Source organism: Gordionus sp. m RMFG-2023, chromosome 1 (assembly GCF_954871325.1).
Source record: "Gordionus sp. m RMFG-2023 chromosome 1, tfGorSpeb1-WG-v2, whole genome shotgun sequence".
NCBI lineage: Eukaryota > Metazoa > Nematomorpha > Gordioida > Chordodea > Parachordodidae > Gordionus > Gordionus sp. m RMFG-2023.
Window position 1 is genome coordinate 76,828,753 of NC_088775.1, and position 23,249 is coordinate 76,852,001.

At 27.0% G+C, this 23,249-nt stretch overlaps 1 protein-coding gene across 1 annotated transcript in view; it reads left to right on the forward strand.

Annotated features, from left to right (window-relative positions):
- The first annotated feature begins 7,094 nt into the window (after nt 1-7,094).
- The window catches only part of LOC135931901 (uncharacterized), a 39,732-nt gene continuing 23,577 nt past the window's right edge, over nt 7,095-23,249 (forward strand). The window contains exons 1-3 of the mRNA XM_065469215.1: nt 7,095-7,171; nt 7,213-7,273; nt 7,385-7,477. The gene's annotated coding sequence lies outside the window, so the exon portion shown is untranslated. The remainder of the gene's footprint in view (nt 7,172-7,212; nt 7,274-7,384; nt 7,478-23,249) is intronic.

Genomic DNA, 23,249 nt, shown 5'->3' on the forward strand with positions numbered 1-23,249 from the left:
CTCAAATAATTATAGAGGTAGCGACAACAATAATAGAAAGCAAATACAATGCAACAACAATGATTACAATATGAATATTGAAGAAATTATTGAAGAGAAAGTTGACTCTACAAAGAACAAAGATGATAACGATTTCAATGTTAACAACTTATCTGGTGACATGCTCAATGACAAAGATAATGCATTTATGACTACTTTAAAAGTGAACGATATTGTTACATGTATGCAAGTCGACACAGGCTCAAAACATATGATTATACCTCATGGTCTGGCTAAAAAACTTAGTATTAGAGATGTTAAAAAATCCGAGTTACAACTTACCGCTTATGACGGAAATTTAATCAAAATCATCGGCATCACTCAAGTTAAAGTGACTTATGAAAGTATCTCAAAATATTTACAAGCGGTAATCGTCGAATCAAGTAAAAATGCCTTGTTGAGACGTACATGGATCAACGCTTTCAAAAATATTTTAAATAAAATTATAGCAAATTTTGACACTAATTACGAAGATGAAATAAAAAAATAAGCGTGTGAATCCAAATTGACTAATGGGCCAATCAACAAAGCAAGTGTCAAGTTACATGTGAGAAGAGATGCCCAACCTAAAATTATACCGCCTAGACGTATTCCTTATTCAAAAATTGATCTTGTTAGCAATGAACTTAAAAAATGGATACATGATAAAATTATTGAGCCAGTGAATGATGTCCGATGGGCAAGTCCTGCTACCGCTGTCTACAAAGATGATGGGAGCAAACCCAGCTCTAGAAGATTTCAGATACCCTCTACCACGAATCAATGATCTAATAGCTAAACTTTCAGAAGGAAAGAAATTTACGAAGATTGACTTTAAAAATGCTTTCTTACAGATCCCAATTGATAAAAGTTGCAGAAATATTTTAACCATATCTACGCACAAGGGATATTACCAATTTACTAGGCTTCCTTTTGGGCTTAAGACCTCATCTGCAATTTTTCAACAGATCATGGATCAAATCTTCGGTGACATGGATGACGTCATATTTTATATTGATGATTTACTTATAACTGGAAAAAACGATGAAGCCCACCTTAACAACATAAAAAAAGTGTTTGATAGAATATCATCGTTTGGGCTAATACCTAACTTCAATAAAAGTGTGTTCTTTAAAAACAAAATGAGGTTCCTGGGTCATGATATTGACGCCAAGGGGATTCATGCTAATCACGACAAAATTGAAGCAATAATTAATATGCCAGAACCAAAATCAGCTGCTGAATTATCAACATTTCTGGGAATGGCTGGCTACTATAGAAAATTTTTGAACAATTTTGCAGAAATAGCCGATCCTCTGTATAAGATTGTCAACAAAGAACACTCTAAAAGTTTTAATGATCTTAAGAAGTTGATTAGTCTTCTACTACATGCTTTGACATGTTTTAACCCTGAATTACCTATAGGGATAGCCACTGGCTCATAGAAATGTGGTTTAGGAGCTGTATTATTTCATACTGAAAAAGATGGTAAAGAAAAACCTATAGCTTTAGCGTCAAGAACTTTATTAAAATCCGAAATGAACCATACCAATATTGAGCGTGAGGCTCTCGCTATTATGTTTGCTATAAAGAGGTTCCAGGAGTATTTAGGCACGAAATTTACAATTATTACTGACCATAAACCTCTAGTTCACCTCTTTACCAAGGGTCTTAAGGATAATAGCACCATGTCCTTAAGACTCCAGAAGTGGAATATTATATTAGGAGGATATGATTTTAATATAAAGTATAAAGCCGGTAAATATAATGTTGTTTCCTGATTGTCTCTCGAGATTACCACAAGAATGTCATGATGAATCTGTTGAAAAATCACTATAATAAATGAATATGGAGATTTACCTATTAATTTTAATCAAATTCGTGATGAAACTATGAAAGATATTGAATTAAAACAAGTCATGAATGATATTAAAAACAACAGGCCTATAATGAATAATGTTTATAAAAACATTGATTTGGAATTAAGTATAATTAAGGATTGTCTTTACAAAAGCAACAGAATCATAATTCCGTCTACTATGAGAAAAAATATACTAGTCATTATATGAAGGTCACTTGAGAGCAGGAAAAATCAAATCCTTAGCCAAAGATTACATGTGGTGACCTGGTATAAACAATGACATAGTGAAAAGTTGTGACGATTGTAACATATATCATGATAATCCTATAAAGAAACAAAAACCATGGGTTTCGGCAACTAAACCGTTTGAAAGGATACACATAGATTATGCGGGTCCGTTTTCCACAAAAAATTGGTTGATAATAGTCGATGCCTACAACAAATTTCCAATTATTATTCCTGTTAAAAATATTACGACTGAAGTTACTTTAAAAGAAATTTTTAAAACTATTTCGCTATATGGAATACCTGAAACTATAGTTACTGATAACGGTACTAACTTTACGAGTAACGATTTTGAAAAATTTTGCAACAATTTTGGTATCAAACATGTGTTCACATCTGCTTATCACCAGCAATCCAATGTCCAGGTAGAACGCATGGTGAGAACGTTTAAAACACATATGAAAAGGAATATTAAAATTTACCTAGATATCGCACTTGGCAAATTTTTATTTAATTACAGAAATACGCGTAATGATACTACAGGAGTTACACAATCTCAGAGGATGTTTGATCGAGATATTAGAATTAAATGGGACTTATTAAAACCGTTGGAGGAGAAGGAGAATAAAATAAACGTTACTTTACCACGAAATAGAACCTTTAATATTGGAGATTTTGTTTGGTACAATGTACAAGGTGATGATATATGGTGCAAAGGTATGATCACACATAAAGAAAGTGACATCATGTTCCAAATTAAGACAGAGAAAGGTATTTTGAGGAGACATTTAGATCAAATAAGAATTAGAAACTGTTTTAACACACTTATTAATTGTGACACTAAGGATTCTTTTAAGGAGGGAAGTGTGGACAAAAATATAAAAAATTACTGATAATAACGATATAACACCTATTTCTAGACCTGTGCGAATTAAACAAAAACCTGTTTATCTAAAAGATTACATAACTTAAAATATAAAATCAATATTAAAATGCGTAAAGTAAATTAAATATTAAAACGCTTACACTAAAACGCAAAAAATTAAAACGCTGAAAATATTATATAACAATCTTATTGATTTATCATTCTTCGTTTATTCTTATATCCAATTTGATGAATTATTATTTATCATTATTCGTAACTTACTGATGATAATAACAATTTTGAAAAATGATAATAATAACAACTGAGTATGACAAGCAAGCTATATGACAAAATCATGATTTATAAGGACAACTTACGATAAGGATATCAAGCTTGCGATTTAAACAAACCAACGTGCAAAATCGATTTAAACAAACCAACGATTGGGACAAGCCAACAATTACAATGACTTGTGAAACAACTTGATAAACAAACTAACTATGATAACATAATTAAACTTATGTGAAGGCTTTTTAGAAGAAGGAGAATGTTATGAATTCAAATTTGGACAATTCAACTTATATTTATTCAACTTATATTTTTATTTTAGTTACAATTTTATTTTACATGTTAACCTTTTTAATATTATATTCTAATTTTAGTTTGTAAAAAATATATAAATAGTAGATTGAAAAGAGATAAAATAATAATAAAATATTTTTTTACTTACTCTCACCATAATCGTTATTCTCTTCACACATTCTTCACAAAATAAAATGCTAGTCAAATCTTTTTTGCCCATCTTACTGATATAAGATTTTTTATAATCAATTAAATTAATGGAGGCTAAAACAACTAATAAGAAAGCAGCTATTTATGAAACTTATGTAAATCGGGAATGGTTAAATTGCAATATTTTGATCAGTTTTAATTTCATTATAAATTCTCTCGCTTAAAATTTGTAAGTAGTGTTGTTAAACAGCCCAATTTGTGTAGATTTTTAAAAACGTTCCAATCAAGATTTTGGCCTAAATAATATTATGTAAGTCTCGAGATTTGGCAAATAGAGGTCCAAACCTTTCTACCATCTGTTAGCAAAATTTCCAGGATTACATAGTATTATTTTAGTTGTTGTTTTTTAAAATCGACCCAAATAGGGTCGTTTAACAACCCTAATGACCATCTTGGCAGCTATTATAGCTATTTTGCCTTTTTAATCTTGTTTAATAGACCCAAACCGATATTTATTTTAAAAAATTAAAAATATGACGTTTATCAGCGCACATCACCACTTATGTATACAAACTTATTTTAATCGCTATCAATTACTAAAGCTCTTCCGCTCATTTTCATATTTGTTCTGGGTCCTGAATGAAAAAGTGAATCCTGAAAAATAAGCCTATTGAAAAAAATAACTCTACAGAAAAACTGCCAACAATTAACCTGACAGAAAAGAAAAAGCGGTAAAAAAGCGATCAATAATAAGGAAAATAAAGCTCTATAATTATAAAGGAAATAACTAAAATATACAACAAAAATATCTTTTGAATAAAATGGAGAAAACATTTATAGGGTAATTATTCACTGACATGCATTATGTCGAGTAAGATAAATGTTTTCTTAAAAAAATTATTATACAATAATTAGAAATGACTTATTTTTTCGCAGAGAAACTGAAACGTTTGTAAGTTTTTTTTCTTTAATTGCCCATAATAAATAATATTTAAAAGTTAAAGATTTTTAGATAATTTTTTCAAAATCAAAGATGGTTTTGAAAAGTAAAAATTTTTATTTTCTGAGAAAATTTTTAATTGAATTTATCAGAAGAAAATAAATCGCTCAGAAATTTTCGCAATTAATTATTCTATTTTTCAAGTTAAAGTTATTTAAATGAATTGTCGAGTTTAATTATTCGATGCTCTTGTTGGGTTTTATTATCGATACGAGTCTAGGTCATGGGTTAAAGGGGCGGTACAATTTTTTAACATAATAATGAGACCCCTTACTATGATATGATCGCATAAATTAAAAAAAAATAGATTATAAATATTAAATATATTTGTAAAAGCGAAATTTGAAAATTATTTTAGAAGAAGCTGAGAATGCTAAGAACTGTTTTCATTCTTTCTATCTTTTTTTTTTATCTGTTTTAGGATACTTTAATAAGTAAAGTTGCATTGCAATCAAAATATTATAATATGATATGTATACTGAATTAATATATAACCAAATGTTAAAATTATTTTTACCCCTAAGATCTAGACCTGCCCATTTAGAGATAAATGAAATAAAAGTATTTAAAAAAATTGTGATAAACGTACACGAAAAAAATTAATAATCTTAAACTCAAAAAAATAATAATTTTCTATAAAAATTAAAATTTATATCGCCTCTAATATATTTAATCAGAACTTTTAACATATAATATTATCCATATCATATTATTTGCATAATAAAAAAAATATATAAAACGCTTACATAATCAAATTTGATATAATTTCCATAATATTCACATTAATCATATTATTCATGTACTCACAACAATATTAGTATGATATCAATCCTGATTTTGACCGCCCTCATATCCGACTTTTTAAATCCATATATATAATTATTATAGATTTCATTTAACTATATTAATATAGACTGATCAACGATTAAAAATAGTTAAAGTGAATGGCCTGGTCCTATCAGTCTTAGATTGGGATCGGACTGGACGAATAGACGGATCAATTTTTTTTAGCCACAGTCTTGACCGGTTTTTTCTTAATATTAATGTTTGCTTAAATATTTTTTTTAACCTGATATTTTTTATATTTTATTTTATATTTATTTAAGTTTTTGTAGATATATAGTTGGTTTTTATTATAACCATAAGTTTTTCAAAGAGGCACCTTACTTATAGTTCCATTAAACACGAAATAAATTTAGCGAAAACAATATTTTTAAAATACCAAAAACATAAATAGACCGGTTCAATACGTATACTAGTTAGGTTAATTCATGTTGCAATATCAGGAATAATTTTATGCCATTTGTAGGTAAGCATTTCATATATTCATTTATTTAACTTAAAGGGTACATTTAAATCAAATGACCTCGCTATTTTTTACTTGATCATTCTAATTTATATTTTTAAGCTACATACTTCTATTTTATATTGATAAATTACTCATTGTAATTGTAGTGATTAGCTATCGAACATGGTAAGGAATATCCAAGAATTATCCATGTCATAAGGATTTCGAAAATGGAGTAAAGTTCTAGAATGATGGCTGGTGTTAAGAATTTTATACATTAAATATTATGATGCTGTTATCGGAATATATATATTCAATTGTGATATATATTTACATTCTATAGAATTAAAAAATAAAATAAATTTGTTATTCTAAAAACTCTTATATTTATTACAATCCCTGCCCTCTGTGTGTTTCCATCAATTTGATAATTTTATAGGAATTCTTGTTTAAATCTAAATAATTCATATTCCAAATTTATAATTAATTTTTTGTGAGTAAAATAATCATTTATAGGGCTTTGAAAAAAGTATAGAAAATATTATACAATTCTTTGTTTTGTTATAAAGTAACGTTGAAAAGGTAGACAATTTAAGGGACAATTAATAAGGATTTAATATAAAATTCTAAATAATTGTCTTCAACTTTTAAAAAATTAATATACTAATAGAAAATATATTAAATGAAATTCTGTCAAAATTAATCTCCTACTTATGATGTGCTTTATCAATACAGATTTCGCACTTTGAAAGGTATCTAGTATCAATCGTATATTTTAGCAAACACTATATATAATTTAATTAACATACATCCATATTCAAATAAATTTATAAATATTTTTTATAAAATTTATATATGGGTATCGGAGGGTTGAGTTTTCCGCTTTTATTGCTATATTTTTGTGTTTCAATTTTGGGCGTGACATTGAATGAATACAAATATTTTATTTATATTATAACCTTTCCATGTGAGGTTATAGCATAAAAACATGAAATTATTTTTCAAAATGTTTAGTTTAAAAAATTTACCGATTGAAATGAATGGTCATGCCAAAGAAATTATCCTAGATATTCCAATTGTTATGAATTTTTGTATATATGGGCGAACTCCACATATATGTGATGATAGATTTTTAAATTTTAATATATCTAGCCATATTCAACAAATATCCTTACCAACAATGTAAAATTCAGTCTTTATTTATAATAAAAAAAATTTTAAAGTCTAGATTTATTACCCAAGGATAAAACCAAATACTTTGATTTTAATAAAATATTACCAAATGTAAGTTTAATAAAATTGTTTTTTAAGATTTTTTGTTAGAGCTGTTAAATTAATCTTTAACATATATAAAATTTTAAGTCATAATTTATGCAAAATTCTACTTTTAATTAGAAATCGCCACTATTTTTAACCTTCTACACTCCAACATGTCAAAGTAAAAAGTCTACAAAGTTTTCTGTTACAACACCCTCAGGAGGCATAAAGGTTAAAATAAAAATAAAAACTTGTTGGTAAAAATATTTATATACTACATTAAAACCTTCCAGGTTTCTATTAATATAAACTTGACCCACCAGCTTGTATTTCTTTAAAAAATTCTGAAATAAATTATTACAATAATATTTGAATATTAAGGATAAACGAAATCATGATATATTTATTAACATATCATAAAATTGTCAATTAATAGAAATATAATATATCTTCATTTGATATTATGTAATATATTTTAAAAAGCAATGAATTGCATTTTTATAAGTGTTCTTTCCTTTGTATCAATTTTATTTATCAAATATTTCTACCTTATATCTTCTAAAAACATTATAACCATTGACCAGAGTTGGGCAGGTCCTCCGGAAAAAGAATCTAGATACAGATTCTTTATAAAAAAATGAATCTTAGATACAGATACTAGTATCTTTTTCAAAATATCAAAAAGATAAAAGATACTTGTATCTTTTGCAAAACTAGAGTATCTTAAATACAATATACTTTTAAATTTTCATTACCAATTAAATTAGAATAGTTTATAAATAGTTTTTATTATTTATTTGTGAAAAACATAACATACGCATATAAGAATAAATATTTACAATAATTAATAAAATATTTATTAATGTGTTAATTATTATAATATAATAATAGGCATTTTAATATTAGTTTTAGCCCATTAATAATAAACATGGAAGGGAGAGTAGTATATTTAATGGGAGTTGAAAATTTGCAAATAAATAAAAAAATTAAATCAAATTATTTTTTAAAATAATCAATTTTTCAAATAATTTATCATTAAGTCTTTATCGTTTTGGCGTATTTAACATCTCTCAACAGGAGCTGATGAGGGTATGGCAGTATTATATTTTTAAAAAATTTCCTTAATTAAAGGATAAAATTTAAGCATTTCGAGTGTTTTTCGACGGTTTTTAATATAATTTAAAACTCAAGCTCAACGTTGTTTGTATTATTGATAGACCTGTGCGCCGATGTCTCAATTGACGGCGGCGGTTTTTTTAAAAATTTTTATCAGCGTTCGGCGGCGCGCTTGTCGGCGGCGGCGCGATATTTATTTAAAAAAATTTTTTTAATAAATTTAATTTATAAATCAATGTATTACATTTTTTTATAATTTGGCGCTCTTTTCTAACACATTGTTAACATAGTTTATTTCTTAAATTATTTCCTGTCTCACTTCAATTTAAATTCATGTATTTTCTCATTCTCAGAAATAGACTAAGGAATTGCATTTTCACTCAGATCAGAGTCACATAAACAACACATATTAGTAATATTCTATTGATTTTTATTATAACAAATATATATTTGGAATGCAAACAAAATATTAAGTAAGAAATATAATAAATCAGAATTCAGATTTAGCTAAATTATAATTATCTTGAATAAATAGAATTTTATCAAGATTGGTGGGACATAAAGAAGTCCTTTTTGCATTGAGTATTAATCCAGCAATGGAAAAAATTATTTCGCTGGGTGTACTGGTTGCAGGTGTACAAAGAACCTTCCTAGCTAAATTAGCAAGCCTAGGAAGTTCCAGTTGCTTTTTCTTCCAAAAGGTTAATGCATCCTTTTCTGGGATATTATTTTGGCTTAGCAAAATATGGCATTCTTGTTCTAAATTACTTATATTGTTATAATCACTGCCTGGAATGGAATGTTTACGAGCTATTTTGGCGATATAAGAACTGGAAGTCTCCCCATTATCTTCAACTTGGATTTCACTTTGTGCATTTTTATCATTTTCTAAAAGTTTTAAATGTCTTGTTAAAAATTGCAATGATGTAGTAGAATTTGTAAATATTCTGACACAATTTTCAGATTTTGAAATCTGGGATCAAGGAGAGTCGTTAATATCTAATGTTCAAAATATAATTTTATTAATAAAAATATAAAATAACTTGAAGTTCAGTAATGGGAAACCTATGGTCAAGCTTTTTTTGCATATTTTCTTTTAAACAAATAATATCTGAGGAATTAGATATATTGATCTGTATGTGGGTTTCTATTTCACTGCGAAATAATAACCCTAGATTTATAGTCGATCCCTTTTGGGAGGAAAGAAATTCCACCGACTCTCGGAATGGAATTAATACGGCATTAAGCTCGTCAATCATATCCTATTCATTATTAAAAAGTTTTAAACATGTTTCCTATTTTATTCAAAACATTATTAATAGGATTTTTGTTCACGCTACGAACACTTTCTAGCATAATTAATATGCTGTGCCAGCGGGTAGGGCAATTTAATTTTAACGTTTTTGTATTATATAGATTGGTTGGTGTAATGACATTTCTATTATCCGCTTCGTTATCAAAATGGTCATCAATGTATGGATCAGAATCATCAATATCCAAGTCTCATAAATTGACTGGATACATTTACGATGCTCATCTTTAATTTCACATTCCAAATCAGCTACTCGATATCTGAGGGCTGAAATAATTTCTCTATTTTTTTTAAGGAGATTATCAATTCTGGCAACTTTTTTTATGCCATCAACTGTAACCAAATTATGTAGTCCATGGCCTAAGCATAAATGATGCTCATAATCCCCCAATCTGACGCTTCTTTTGACATTTGCCCCTGCATCAGTTACCATTTGTATTATTTTAGCTTTTAAATGAAACTCCTCTTCGATACCATCAATCTCCGATAATATGGTTTCCCCAGTATGCTTTTGAGTCACATTTCGGGTTGCCAGGGTAAAATATTTTAAATCAAAATTTTCATCTAAATGAAGACTAAATGTAATATAATTTCGCCGCTTGAAATGATCGGTCCATAAATCGAAAGTAATGGAACAGAATTTTGGACCAGCATCAATCAGGTTTAAAACATGTCCCTTTATAGAACAATAAACATCATCAAGTGCTTCCCGACTAATAGTTGTCCTATTAGGCAATTCTGTTGAGGAATCAATTATTTTATATTTCTATTTTTTTAGGCAATTTATTTTTTAATAATCATTTTATTAAAATTTTAAACCTTTAGAAAATCTGTCATCCCATTATTGCTTATAGAATCAAATGGCAATAAATCTAAGTAGCACATCAAAACATAATTTCGCCCTATTAGAAAAAAGATATTTAAAAAAGAGAAACAAATAAATAATTTGATTTTGTTTTGAACTTTCAATTTGTTATATTTACGTGCTGCTGCACCCTTTTTTGTAAAAGAAGTTCAAATTTTTCAAAATGGATTAGCATACTATTTTTCAAAAATTAGCACTCTTTTAAAACATGATAAAGTAATAAATACGAAATAGCGTAGAAACAAGATATATTATATTATTTAAATAAAAAGTAGTACGCATTCGAATATCAATAAAAAAAGCGATTTTTCTCTTGAATATATGCAACAATAACATATCTCAACCAAAATTCCTTCCTACCTTGTTAAATGACATTGGTATTTTAGTATTTTAATCCTTCCCAATATCTGGCAATCCCTTTGACTTTAAACATATTAACCTAACCCTTACACGCCATTTTATATATCGCTGCACAACAATCATTAATATTATAACATTATAGTGACTTGCTCAACAGTAACTTACCACCAAGATTTCTTTGATTCAATCAACGATGAAATTACTTATCTCAATCAAATATAGTTTTAAATAGATATTGCTGCACAACAATCATAATACAAGAACTTTATTGTGGCTTCAACTTACCACCAAGATTTCTTTGATTCAATCAATGATATTCCTGCACAACAATCATTAATACAAGAACATTGTGGCTTGCTCAACACTAACATACCACCAAGATGTCTTTGATTCAATCAATGATGAAAATACTTATCTCAATCATATATAGTTTTAAGTTAATTTATCTACTTGTTTTTAAAAATATTTTTAAACATTCCAAAATTCCACAATCATCTAAACCTCAAATTTTAATATATATTTTTCAAAAATATAGATTTTAAGTTAGTTTGTATTTTATTTTTTAAAATATAAATTTTTATTTAAACATTACTCAATTATTCTTAATACAACAAAATTTAAATTTTCAATTTAATTTTATAACTTTTATTTATTTATTTTTTTTTTTAATTATTTTTTTTTTAAATAATATTTTAGAAAAGTTATTCATTCATACATACCCCCTACCCTCTTCTCCTTTTTTTTATTTTTATTCTTCTAAAATGGGTATGTCAAGCATTTGTAATGCCTGCCATAGAAATATAACCTTGACCCAAGCTATTTGTTTTTATAAACATGGGCCCAGGTCAAAACCATGTATAAACTCTGGTAAACCCCCTTCAAATGAAATTTTGTACAACAAAATTGAATCAACCCCCATTGTAATTCAAAATTTTTATCCTGATTTTTATGATAATTTTTTAAAGTGGGAAAAACCACCAACCTTAATCCACCTACCCCTTAAATCAAGGTCTTTAATTTCTAATTTTTTAACAACACTTATTATGGAAGTTAATTCAAATTTAAATTCCCTTAAAGCTTGGGAGAATCTTTTAACCTTTCCTTTTAAAGTCTTAATTAAACCTACAGATAAAAATAAAAAAACTATTTTGCATGAGAGTATAAAATATAAAATAGACCATTTTTATGATTTAGAAATGGAAAATTACGTTCCTGATGTAAGGGCTACACCTGATTTTCCCCATAAATGTAAAATTATATCAAAAAAAATAGACCAAGGGGACGTATGTGGAGCTCTTAAATTAGCTTCATCTAATGATAAATTGGCTCCATTTGATGAACATACTTTTACTTTATTAAAAGAATTGCACCCTCAGGCTTTTCCTGAAGATCTTCCCATCCCTATAAAATCTAATTTAATCGAAATAGGTAAGGAAGAATTAATTAAAACAGTTTTATCTTTTAATAAAAACTCTGCAGGGGGAATTGACGGTTTTCGCCCCTCTTATTTCCAATTTTTAATTAACCCTAAAAATCCTTATCAAGATTCATTTGTAAATTCAATGATAATACTTAGTGAAAATATATTGAACAATGATTTACCTAGTCAAATTCACCAAATTATTTTTGGCGCAAGATTAATTGCTTTTTCTAAGCCTGATGGTGGAGTTCGGCCAATTGCGATAGGGTCTTTTTTTAGGAGACTTTTAGCTAAGATAATTGTTGAGCGCATCAAACCTGATGCTTCAAAAATGTTCCAAACATATCAACTAGGCTTTGGTACCAAAGGGGGATGCGAAATAGCCGCTCACTCTCTTCGCATATATATCGAAGATCCTCCTCCAGACGCCGTAGTCTGTAAGCTTGATTTTAAAAATGCTTTTAATTCTTTATCCAGAAAAACATTTTTGAACATTTTTTATGAAAAATTCCCAGTTTATGCAAGATTTATTGAACAGTCTTATGGCTGTAGAACCCCTCTCAAATTCGGGGAATATACAATTCCTTCTGACGAAGGTATTCAACAAGGAGACCCTTTGGGCCCTCTGATCTTTAGTTTAGGTATACATAACCTAGTTCATTGTCTAAAATCCTCTTTTAATTTAGATTTAAACATATGGTATCTAGATGATGGTACCATTTGCGGACCTTCTAAAAATATTCTTGCAGCGATAGATTATATAGAGAAGAATTCTCTAAACATAGGCCTTACTTTAAATAAAGCTAAATCGGAAATATGCTTTTTAAATTCAAATACTCTCAAAGTCCAAGGGTTTAAAATCATCAAAAAAAGTGAAATTAATCTTCTAGGTTCACCTTTAAGCAGTTTTTCCAACTGTGAGGTGTTCGTGGAAAAATTTTTCGAAGGCTTATCAGGTCTTGAAACTATTTTAAACGAAATTCCTTCACACCAGAGCTTTTTTCTTTTAAAAAAATATTTATTTTTACCAAAGATTGTACATATTTTTAGATCTTCTTCCTTTTTTTTAAATAATGAAATTATTAATCGTGTTCATGAATTTTTTAGAAGCTTATTAGAAAATATTTTAAATATTAAATTGGAAGATTTTAATTGGGGTTTCTCACAATTACCCTCGAAAATGGGTGGTTTAGATTTATATCCTTTAAACCTTCTATCTCTTTCCTCATTTTTGGCATCGCGTTTGATGAATAACGCCATGATATCTTCTTTTATCTCTCCTAAAGATAACCTTTTAAACTCAGCCTTGACAACCTGGGTATCTTTAGCTCCACCTGAAGCTGTCTTACCCACGATCTTAACACACCAATTTATTTTCGAACCTTTAATTAAAAATTTTTTTAAAATAATCTCATCAAACCCCCCTTTGGAGTATATTCAACTATTACAGAATGCTGACTGTACTAGTGGTTATGAATGGTTGGAAGCATTACCAAGTCGTAACCTAGGTAACCTCTTATCAGATGAACAATTAAGAGTTGCCATAGGCCATCGACTTGGATGTAACATTGTTCAACCACATACATGCATCAAATGTAAAACATTAGTTGACTCCAAAGGGAGACATGGTCTAAATTGTATATATAGTCAAGGCAGGCATGCAAGGCATGCAGCAATTAATTAGCTATTAGCCGTTCTCTTACCAGGGCCCGAATACCAAACATCCTGGAGCCTACAAATTTATCGTTAGATGATGGCCTAAGACCTGATGGCTTAACTTCCGTGCCTTGGTCTTTAGGGAAATCCTTAATTTGGGACTTCACATGCGTATCTTCTTTCCCAAAAAATTTAAATTCTAATCCGGTTGATATAGCCGAGAAAAAAAAACAATGAAATATTCCAAATTCACAAATTATATTTTTACACCGATTGTTATCTCTTCCCTTGGACATATGCCAAGTGGAACTTTAAAGTTTTTAAAAAATATAGGGGATAAGATAAGAGCCCTTACATCAGAAACTAAAGAATTTTATTTCTTAAAACAAAACCTACAAATCATAATTTTAAAATATAATTATCTTTGTTTTTTGGGAACTTGTAGTCCCACCACGGTTTTTATATAATATTTTTATTTTATTTCATCATGTTTTATACATCACGAATTTAATAAATAATAAAGTGTTTCTGTTTAGACCAATCTTAAAAAAAAAAAAAAATAAATAAAGTCTTACATAATTTAATAAAATATATTTTTAGTTTATTCATTAAAAAGATCTCAAAATAGAGCTGACAATAAACAAACTAAAAATTTAGTTGTTTTAAAGTTTTACATAATTATTTTAATAAATTTAAATTATACATTAAGTTTATGCATTAAAAGGATCTCAAATAGAGCTGACAATTAACAAATTAAAAAATTAGTTGTTTTAAAGTTTTACATAATTATTTTAATAAATTATATATTAAGTACATTAAAAAGTTCTCTAAATAGAGCTGACAATAAACAAACTAAAAATTTAGTTGTTTTAAAGTTATACATAATTATTTTAATAAATTTAAATTATATATTAGTTTATACATTAAAAGGATCTCAAAGTAGAGCTGACAATAAACAAACTAAAAATTTAGTTGTTTTAAAGTTTTACATAATTATTTTAATAAATTTAAATTATGCATTAAAAGGATCTCAAAATAGAGCTGACAATAAACAAACTAAAAATTTAGTTGTTTTAAAGTTTTACATAATTATATATTAAGTTTATACATTAAAAAGATCTCAAAATAGAGCTGACAATAAACAAACTAAAAATTTAGTTGTTTTAAAGTTTTACATAATTATTTTAATAAATTATTTATTAAGTTTGTACATTAAAAAGTTCTCAAAATAAGAGCTGACAAAACAAACTAAAAAATTTAGTTGTTTTGAACAAATAGAGCTTAATAAAATTAATTTAACAAACCAGTTAAAAATCTAAAACGAATATTAATAAACATTAATACTAACAGTGCCATTTTTTATCTTTTATATTTTTGCTACATGTTGGCGTTGGCTTTAGAAACATTTTTAGAATTTGAATGGATTTATTATTATTAGTTTTTTCTGATATTTTATGCACATTAATTAAGTGACGAGAAAGGTTACTCGTACTTATATTTTTGCTATAACATTTGATATCATAACTAAAATATAAATTATATATAAATATAAGTCTAAAATTAAAATAAATTACTGTGAAAATGGATTATTTTTATCCGAATCTTCCTCATCTTTTTTCCCCAATTTTAAACAAGGTTCACAATAAATATAATCAGGCTATCGTGCTTTCCTTATTCTCATTCTTCAAAATAAGATTTCCAAAGTACTTCCACACATCTTGATTTTTGATTAGTAGAGAGAGTTGTTATTTCATAATTGTATATAGGGTGGTTTAAAACACGCAAATCCATAATAATAATTAATATAGCCGAAATGAATATGGTGTATGAATGAATGTAAATAATATACACTATTTTATTATATAAAGCTAGTGTTGTTAATCGGCTTAGCCGAGTCGGCTCGAACAGAGCTCACCCAAATTTTGGGTCGTTTTTTCGACTCCAACTCAAAGTTTTGGTCGTTTTTTACGACTTCGACCAGAGTTCAAGCCGAAAAAAACGACTTCGACCCAAAATATGGGTCGTTTTTTTCGACTCCGACCCAAGTCCAAGCCGAAAAAAACGACCTCGACCCAAAATATGGGTCGTTTTTTACGACTCCGACTCAAAATTTGGGTCGTATTTTTCGACTCAAACTTGAAATTTGGGTCGTATTTTTCGACTTAAACTTGAAGTTTGGGTCATATTTTTCGACTCAAACTTGAAGTTTGGGTCGTATTTTTCGACTAAAACTTCAAGTTTGGGTCGTATTTTTTGACTCAAACTTGAAGTTTGGGTCGTATTTTTCGACTCCAACTCAAAGTTTGGGTCGTTTTTCTGACTCAGACTCAAACATCGGGTCGTTTTATTCAATCCGACCCAAAATATGGATCTTTTTTTTAAAGACGACTTAAAGTTAGGGTTGCTTTTTTTCACCCCTAACCCAATTATCTAGATCATTTTTTTCGACCAAAAGTCAAATAACATTTAGTATATATTAATATTATAGGCGGGAAGGTTACTTAAAGCTTCTTTAAATTATAATGCTCTGATTAACTATTCATCATAGTTATATTTTAAAATTTTTAAGTGATGTACCATAGAAAAGTGCCATTTGTCATGATAATTATTTTTGAACTTTTTTAAATTGAAATAGATAAAAATATATATTGTAGACATGTTAAATCAAAATTTCAGTGATGATGTACCATAGATAAGTGGTAATTGTCATAATCGCTATTTTTGAACTTTTTTGAGTTTTTTTAAAGCAAATTGCTAAAAATATATATTCTAAACATGTTAAATTAAAAATTCAGTGAGGATTTATCATAGATAGGTGACAATTGTCATAATTGCTATTTTTTAACTTTTTCAAATTTTTTTAAAGGAAATATCTAAAAATATATATTCTAAACATGTTAAATTAAAAATTCAGTGAGGATGTATCATAGATAGGTGACAATTGTCATATACGCTATTTTTGAACTTTTTCAAATTTTTTTAAAGGAAATAGCTAAAAATATATATTCTAAACATGTTAAATTAAAAATTCAGTGAGGATGTATCATATATAGGTGACAATTGTCATAATCGCTATTTTTGAACTTTTTCAAATTTTTTTAAAGGAAATATCTAAAAATATATATTCTAAACATGTTAAATTTAAAATTCAGTGAGGATGTATCATATATAGGTGACAATTGTCATAATCGCTATTTTTGAAATTTTTTTAAAGGAAATAGCTAAAAATATATATTCTAAACATGTTAAATTAAAAATTCAGTGAGGATGTATCATATATAGGTGACAATGGTCATAATCGCTATTTTTTAACTTTTTCAAATTTTTTTAAAGGAAATATCTAAAAATATATATTCTAAACATGTTAAATTAAAAATTCAGTGAGGATGTATCATAGATAGGTGACAATTGTCATAATCGCTATTTTTGAACTTTTTTAAATTTTTTTAAAGGAAATATCTAAAAATATATATTCTAAACATGTTAAATTAAAAATTCAGTGAGGATGTATCATAGATAGGTGACAATTGTCATAATCAATATTTTTGAACTTTTTTCAATTTTTTTAAAGCAAATAGCTAAAAATATATATTCTAAACATGTTAAATTAAAAATTCAGTGAGGATGTATCATATATAGGTGACAATTGTCATAATCGCTATTTTGAACTTTTTCAAATTTTTTTAAAGGAAATATCTAAAAATATATATTCTAAACATGTTAAATTTAAAATTCAGTGAGGATGTATCATATATAGGTGACAATTGTCATAATCGCTATTTTTGAAATTTTTTTAAAGGAAATATCTAAAAATATATATTCTAAACATGTTAAATTAAAAATTCAGTGAGGATGTATCATAGATAGGTGACAATTGTCATAATCGCTATTTTTGAACTTTTTTAAATTTTTTTAAAGGAAATATCTAAAAATATATATTCTAAACATGTTAAATTAAAAATTCAGTGAGGATGTATCATAGATAGGTGACAATTGTCATAATCAATATTTTTGAACTTTTTTCAATTTTTTTAAAGCAAATAGCTAAAAATATATATTCTAAACATGTTAAATTAAAAATTCAGTGAGGATGTATCATATATAGGTGACAATTGTTATAATCGCTATTTTTGAACTTTTTCAAATTTTTTTAAAGGAAATATCTAAAAATATATATTCTAAACATGTTAAATTTAAAATTCAGTGAGGATGTATCATATATAGGTGACAATTGTCATAATCGCTATTTTTGAAATTTTTTTAAAGGAAATATCTAAAAATATATATTCTAAACATGTTAAATTAAAAATTCAGTGAGGATGTATCATAGATAGGTGACAATTGTCATAATCGCTATTTTTAAACTTTTTCAAATTTTTTTAAAGGAAATATCTAAAAATATATATTCTAAACATGTTAAATTTAAAATTCAGTGAGGATGTATCATAGATAGGTGACAATTGTCATAATCGCTATTTTTGAACTTTTTCAAATTTTTTTAAAGGAGATAGCTAAAAATATATATTCTAAACATGTTAAAGTCACCTATCTATGATACATCCTCACTGAATTTTTAATTTAACATGTTTAGAATATATATTTTTAGATATTTCCTTTAAAAAAATTTTAAAAAGTTCAAAAATAGCGATTATGACAATTGTCATCTATATATGATACATCCTCACTGAATTTTAAATTTAACATGTTTAGAATATATATTTTTAGCTATTTCCTTTAAAAAAATTTCAAAAATAGCGATTATGACAATTGTCACCTATATATGATACATCCTCACTGAATTTTAAATTTAACATGTTTAGAATATATATTTTTAGATATTTCCTTTAAAAAAATTTGAAAAAGTTTAAAAATAGCGATTATGACAATTGTCACCTATCTATGATACATCCTCACTGAAATTTTAATTTAACATGTTTAGAATATATATTTTTAGCTATTTCCTTTAAAAAATTTGAAAAAGTTCAAAAATAGCGATTATGACAATTGTTACCTATCTATGATACATCCTCACTGAATTTTTAATTTAACATGTATAGAATATATATTTTTAGATATTTCCTTTAAAAAAATTTGAAAAAGTTCAAAAATAGCGATTATGACAATTGTCACCTATATATGATACATCCTCACTGAATTTTTAATTTAACATGTTTAGAATATATATTTTAAGATGTTTCCTTTAAAAAAATTTGAAAAAGTTCAAAAATAGCGATTATGACAATTGTCACATATCTATGATACATCCTCACTGAATTTTTAATTTAACATGGTTAGAATATATATTTTTTGCTATTTCCTTTAAAAAAATTAAAAGTTCAAAAATAGCGATTATGACAATTGTCACCTATCTATGATACATCCTCACTGAATTTTTAATTTAACATGTTTAGAATATATATTTTTAGCAATTTGCTTTAAAAATACTCAAAAAAGTTCAAAAATAGCGATTATGACAATTACCACTTATCTATGGTACATCATCACTGAAATTTTGATTTAACATGTCTACAATATATATTTTTATCTATTTCATTTAAAAAAGTTCAAAAATAATTATCATGACAAATGGCACTTTTCTATGGTACATCACTTAAAAATTTTAAAATATAACTATGATGAATAGTTAATCAGAGCATTATAATTTAAAGAAGCTTTAAGTAACTTTCCCGCCTATAATATTAATATATACTAAATGTTATTTAACTTTTGGTCGAAAAAAATGATCTAGATATTGGGTTAGGGGTGAAAAAAAGCAACCCTAACTTTAAGTCGTCTTTAAAAAGAAAGATCCATATTTTGGATCGGATTGAATAAAACGACCCGATGTTTGAGTCTGAGTCAGAAAAACGACCCAAGCTTTGAGTTGGAGTCGAAAAATACGACCCAAACTTCAAGTTTGAGTCGAAAAATACGACCCAAACTTCAAGTTTGAGTCGAAAAATATGACCCAAACTTCAAGTTTAAGTCGAAAAATATGACCCAAACTTCAAGTTTGAGTCGAAAAATACGACCCAAATTTTGAGTCGGAGTCGTAAAAAACGACCCATATTTTGGGTCGAGGTCGTTTTTTTCGGCTTGGACTTGGGTCGGAGTCGAAAAAACGACCCATATTTTGGGTCGAAGTCGTTTTTTTCGGCTTGAACTCGGGTCGAAGTCGAAAAAAACGACCCAAACATTGAGTCGGAGTCGAATAAAACGACCCGAGCTTTGGGTCGGGGTCGCGACTCGCGGCGTTTTAACAACACTATATAAAGCAATAGAATACAATTCATGTTTTATTATATTAATGTTAATATTCAAATTTAAATAATAATAATTTAATATATAAATATAATTAAACAACATTCTAAATATTATACACGCCGCGCCGATGCCATAAGAAAAATCGGCGGCTAGCCGGCTCACGCCGCTGATCTCAATCGGCGGCTAGCCGGCTCACGCCGCTGATCTCAATCGGCGGCTAGCCGGCTCACGCCGCTGATCTCAATCGGCGGCTGTTCCGGCGTGAGCCGGCGGCGCACAGGTCTAATTATTGAATTCAACAACGTTTGTATCACTAAAAGAAAAGTAATCATCATTTTCTTTATTAGATATTATATCTATTGGTGATACATCCTGAGCTTGATGGTATACTATTTGTGCTAGCTCTAATGCTTCGTTTAGTAATATCTTTTGAAAATATTTTTTTTTATCATCAGATTCAATCCATAGATTCTTAAAATATGGATGTGATAATGATGCCAAAAAGGCCTCATTATATTTATTATCATAAGAAAAAAATTTTCCAAATCTTTTCTCCATAGCATTTTGAACAGCTATTAATAAAGGGAGACAATATTGTAAACTTGAATGTTCAAGTTTACCCAAGTCCCTTTTAATTACAAATAATATGGGCAATCATCCTCAAAATCATTGTCAAGAACATTTAATTTCACACCATATTCATTAAATGACTTGACAAAATTGGATGCATTATCTGTGACGGTAGCAATTAGTTTATCAGAAATTCCATACTCTCTATAGACTTCTTCCAATAACTCAGCAATTTTATCAAACGAATGGGTGCCGGGCATTCTTCTACATGCCAAGGCTCTTGATTGCCTTTCAAGGGTTTCTCGTGTTATCTTTAGAAATAATTTATTTAAAAAAATTAAATAAGATATTAATATTACCCAGTGAGCTGTTATTCCCATAAAACTACGGGTTTTTGTAGACCACAAATCTGCCGTGGTGTATATATATGATTGAGCTTTTAAAGTACTTTTTAAAGTATGTACAAAAATTTCCTCTATTCTTCTCTGCAAAGACCTCCTCGAAAAAATTTTAAATGATCCAATGTTACTAAGAATATCTAGAGTATCATATCAATATTTATCTATATATAAATTATCTAACCTTCCATCATTGTAACAAATTCAGGCTGTTCAACTAGGCTCAAAGGGTGTAAACCCTTGACAATAAATGCACATATCAATTTTATTTTGGGTAATTGTCGGTTTTATTTTATTAATTGTATTAAAGGATTCTGATATACTAGGTTGAATCATTTTTTTTATGATATTAGAATTTGCTGGTTTTTTTCTGTGCTGTTTTAAATATAGCTTGTATTCAGCATATATGCCTAAATGGCATCTCTAATAAAAAAAATATATATACTAGTTTAGTTTTATTTTATTCATTATCTTTAATAAGTATTTATCATTACTTGTTTGTGAATTATGATATTTATGTATTTTTTAAATTAGTTTTATTTTCTAATATTTTATTCTGTGTTTGTAATATCATATTTATTAATTTATCATTTTATAAATATCATTTGAATCTCTTTCAGATTTTTTTAAAATATATCTTGCAAAATCATTACTACTTTATTATAATTATTTTATTAAGAGCCATTTAAAATTATCTGTTATATATCAATTATTGTTTAAATATTTCCTATAATAAGAGAACTTAATGGTAGAATTTAACTTTATTTGTTACTTTTATTTATTTATAATATAAGTACAATTATATTACAGTATTTATTTACAAAATTTAATCAATTTAAAATGTATAAAAGAAAAATTGTTATGAGTAATATAAATGTACACCATTTTACATATTTTATATATATAAGTAATGATTTTGCAAGAAATTTATCTCATCGTATATATCAATTGTTGCTTATATATTTCCTATAATAAGAGAACTTGCTAAAATAATTATATAATACAGTATTTATTTACAAAATTTAATCAATTTAAAATGTATAAAAGAAAAATTGTTATGAGTAATATAAATGTACACCATTTTACATATTTTGTATATATAAGTAATGATTTTGCAAGAAAATTATCTCATCTTATATATCAATTGTTGCTTATATATTTCCTATAATAAGAGAACTTGCTAAAATAATTATATAAAACAAATATATATCCAAAATTATTTTAATTTGATAATCAAAATCCTTTAAATAACAATTATCTAAGAGGGACTTAAGGAGGTATTATTATGTCAATAATTATATGTAATAAAAAAAATATACCTACCTTTATGTGCTTAACAAAATTTGTTGAGGAATTTGTTGAGCCTTTTAAAATTTTTTTACTTGGGCAAATTTGGCATTCAGCTTGAACCTTGTACTTTTCCACTAGAATAACTTTAAAAAATTTTCCATCTAGAATTTTAAGATTCGGATTTGATTCAGGAGAACCTATTTCCATAATTTCATCTTCTTCACTAACTTCTTCATGATTGTTATTGTTAATCATTCTACGAATTAAAAAATATTACATATAAAATATATATTCTTTACTTATCTAGTTTTGGTGTTGTTATTTTTAATCTTTCTATCTTTGTGAACTGTAAAATTTCCAGCTAATTTTGGTTATCATATATTTAAAATAAGCGGGAAAAAAATAAGGAAAATAATACATGATTCCACGAAGAAAATAAAGTTATATTCTGTGATATGTAAATGTTTTAAATATGAATATTAAAAAGAATCTGTATCTGTATCTTTTATCAAGAAAATGAAAAAGATACAAGATTCTTTTCAAAATAAAGGATCTTAGATACAGATACTAATATCTTATTAAAAATGTCAAAAAGATACTGAGTACAAGATACAAAAGGATCTTATATCTTAGATACAAGTATTCGTGGTAGTGCCCAACTCTGGGTAGCTGATACCATAACTTAATATAAGTCCTGTCAAAAGTTGCACACATAAATTAACCAAAATATCCCTTAAAGTTTTCTCTCATCT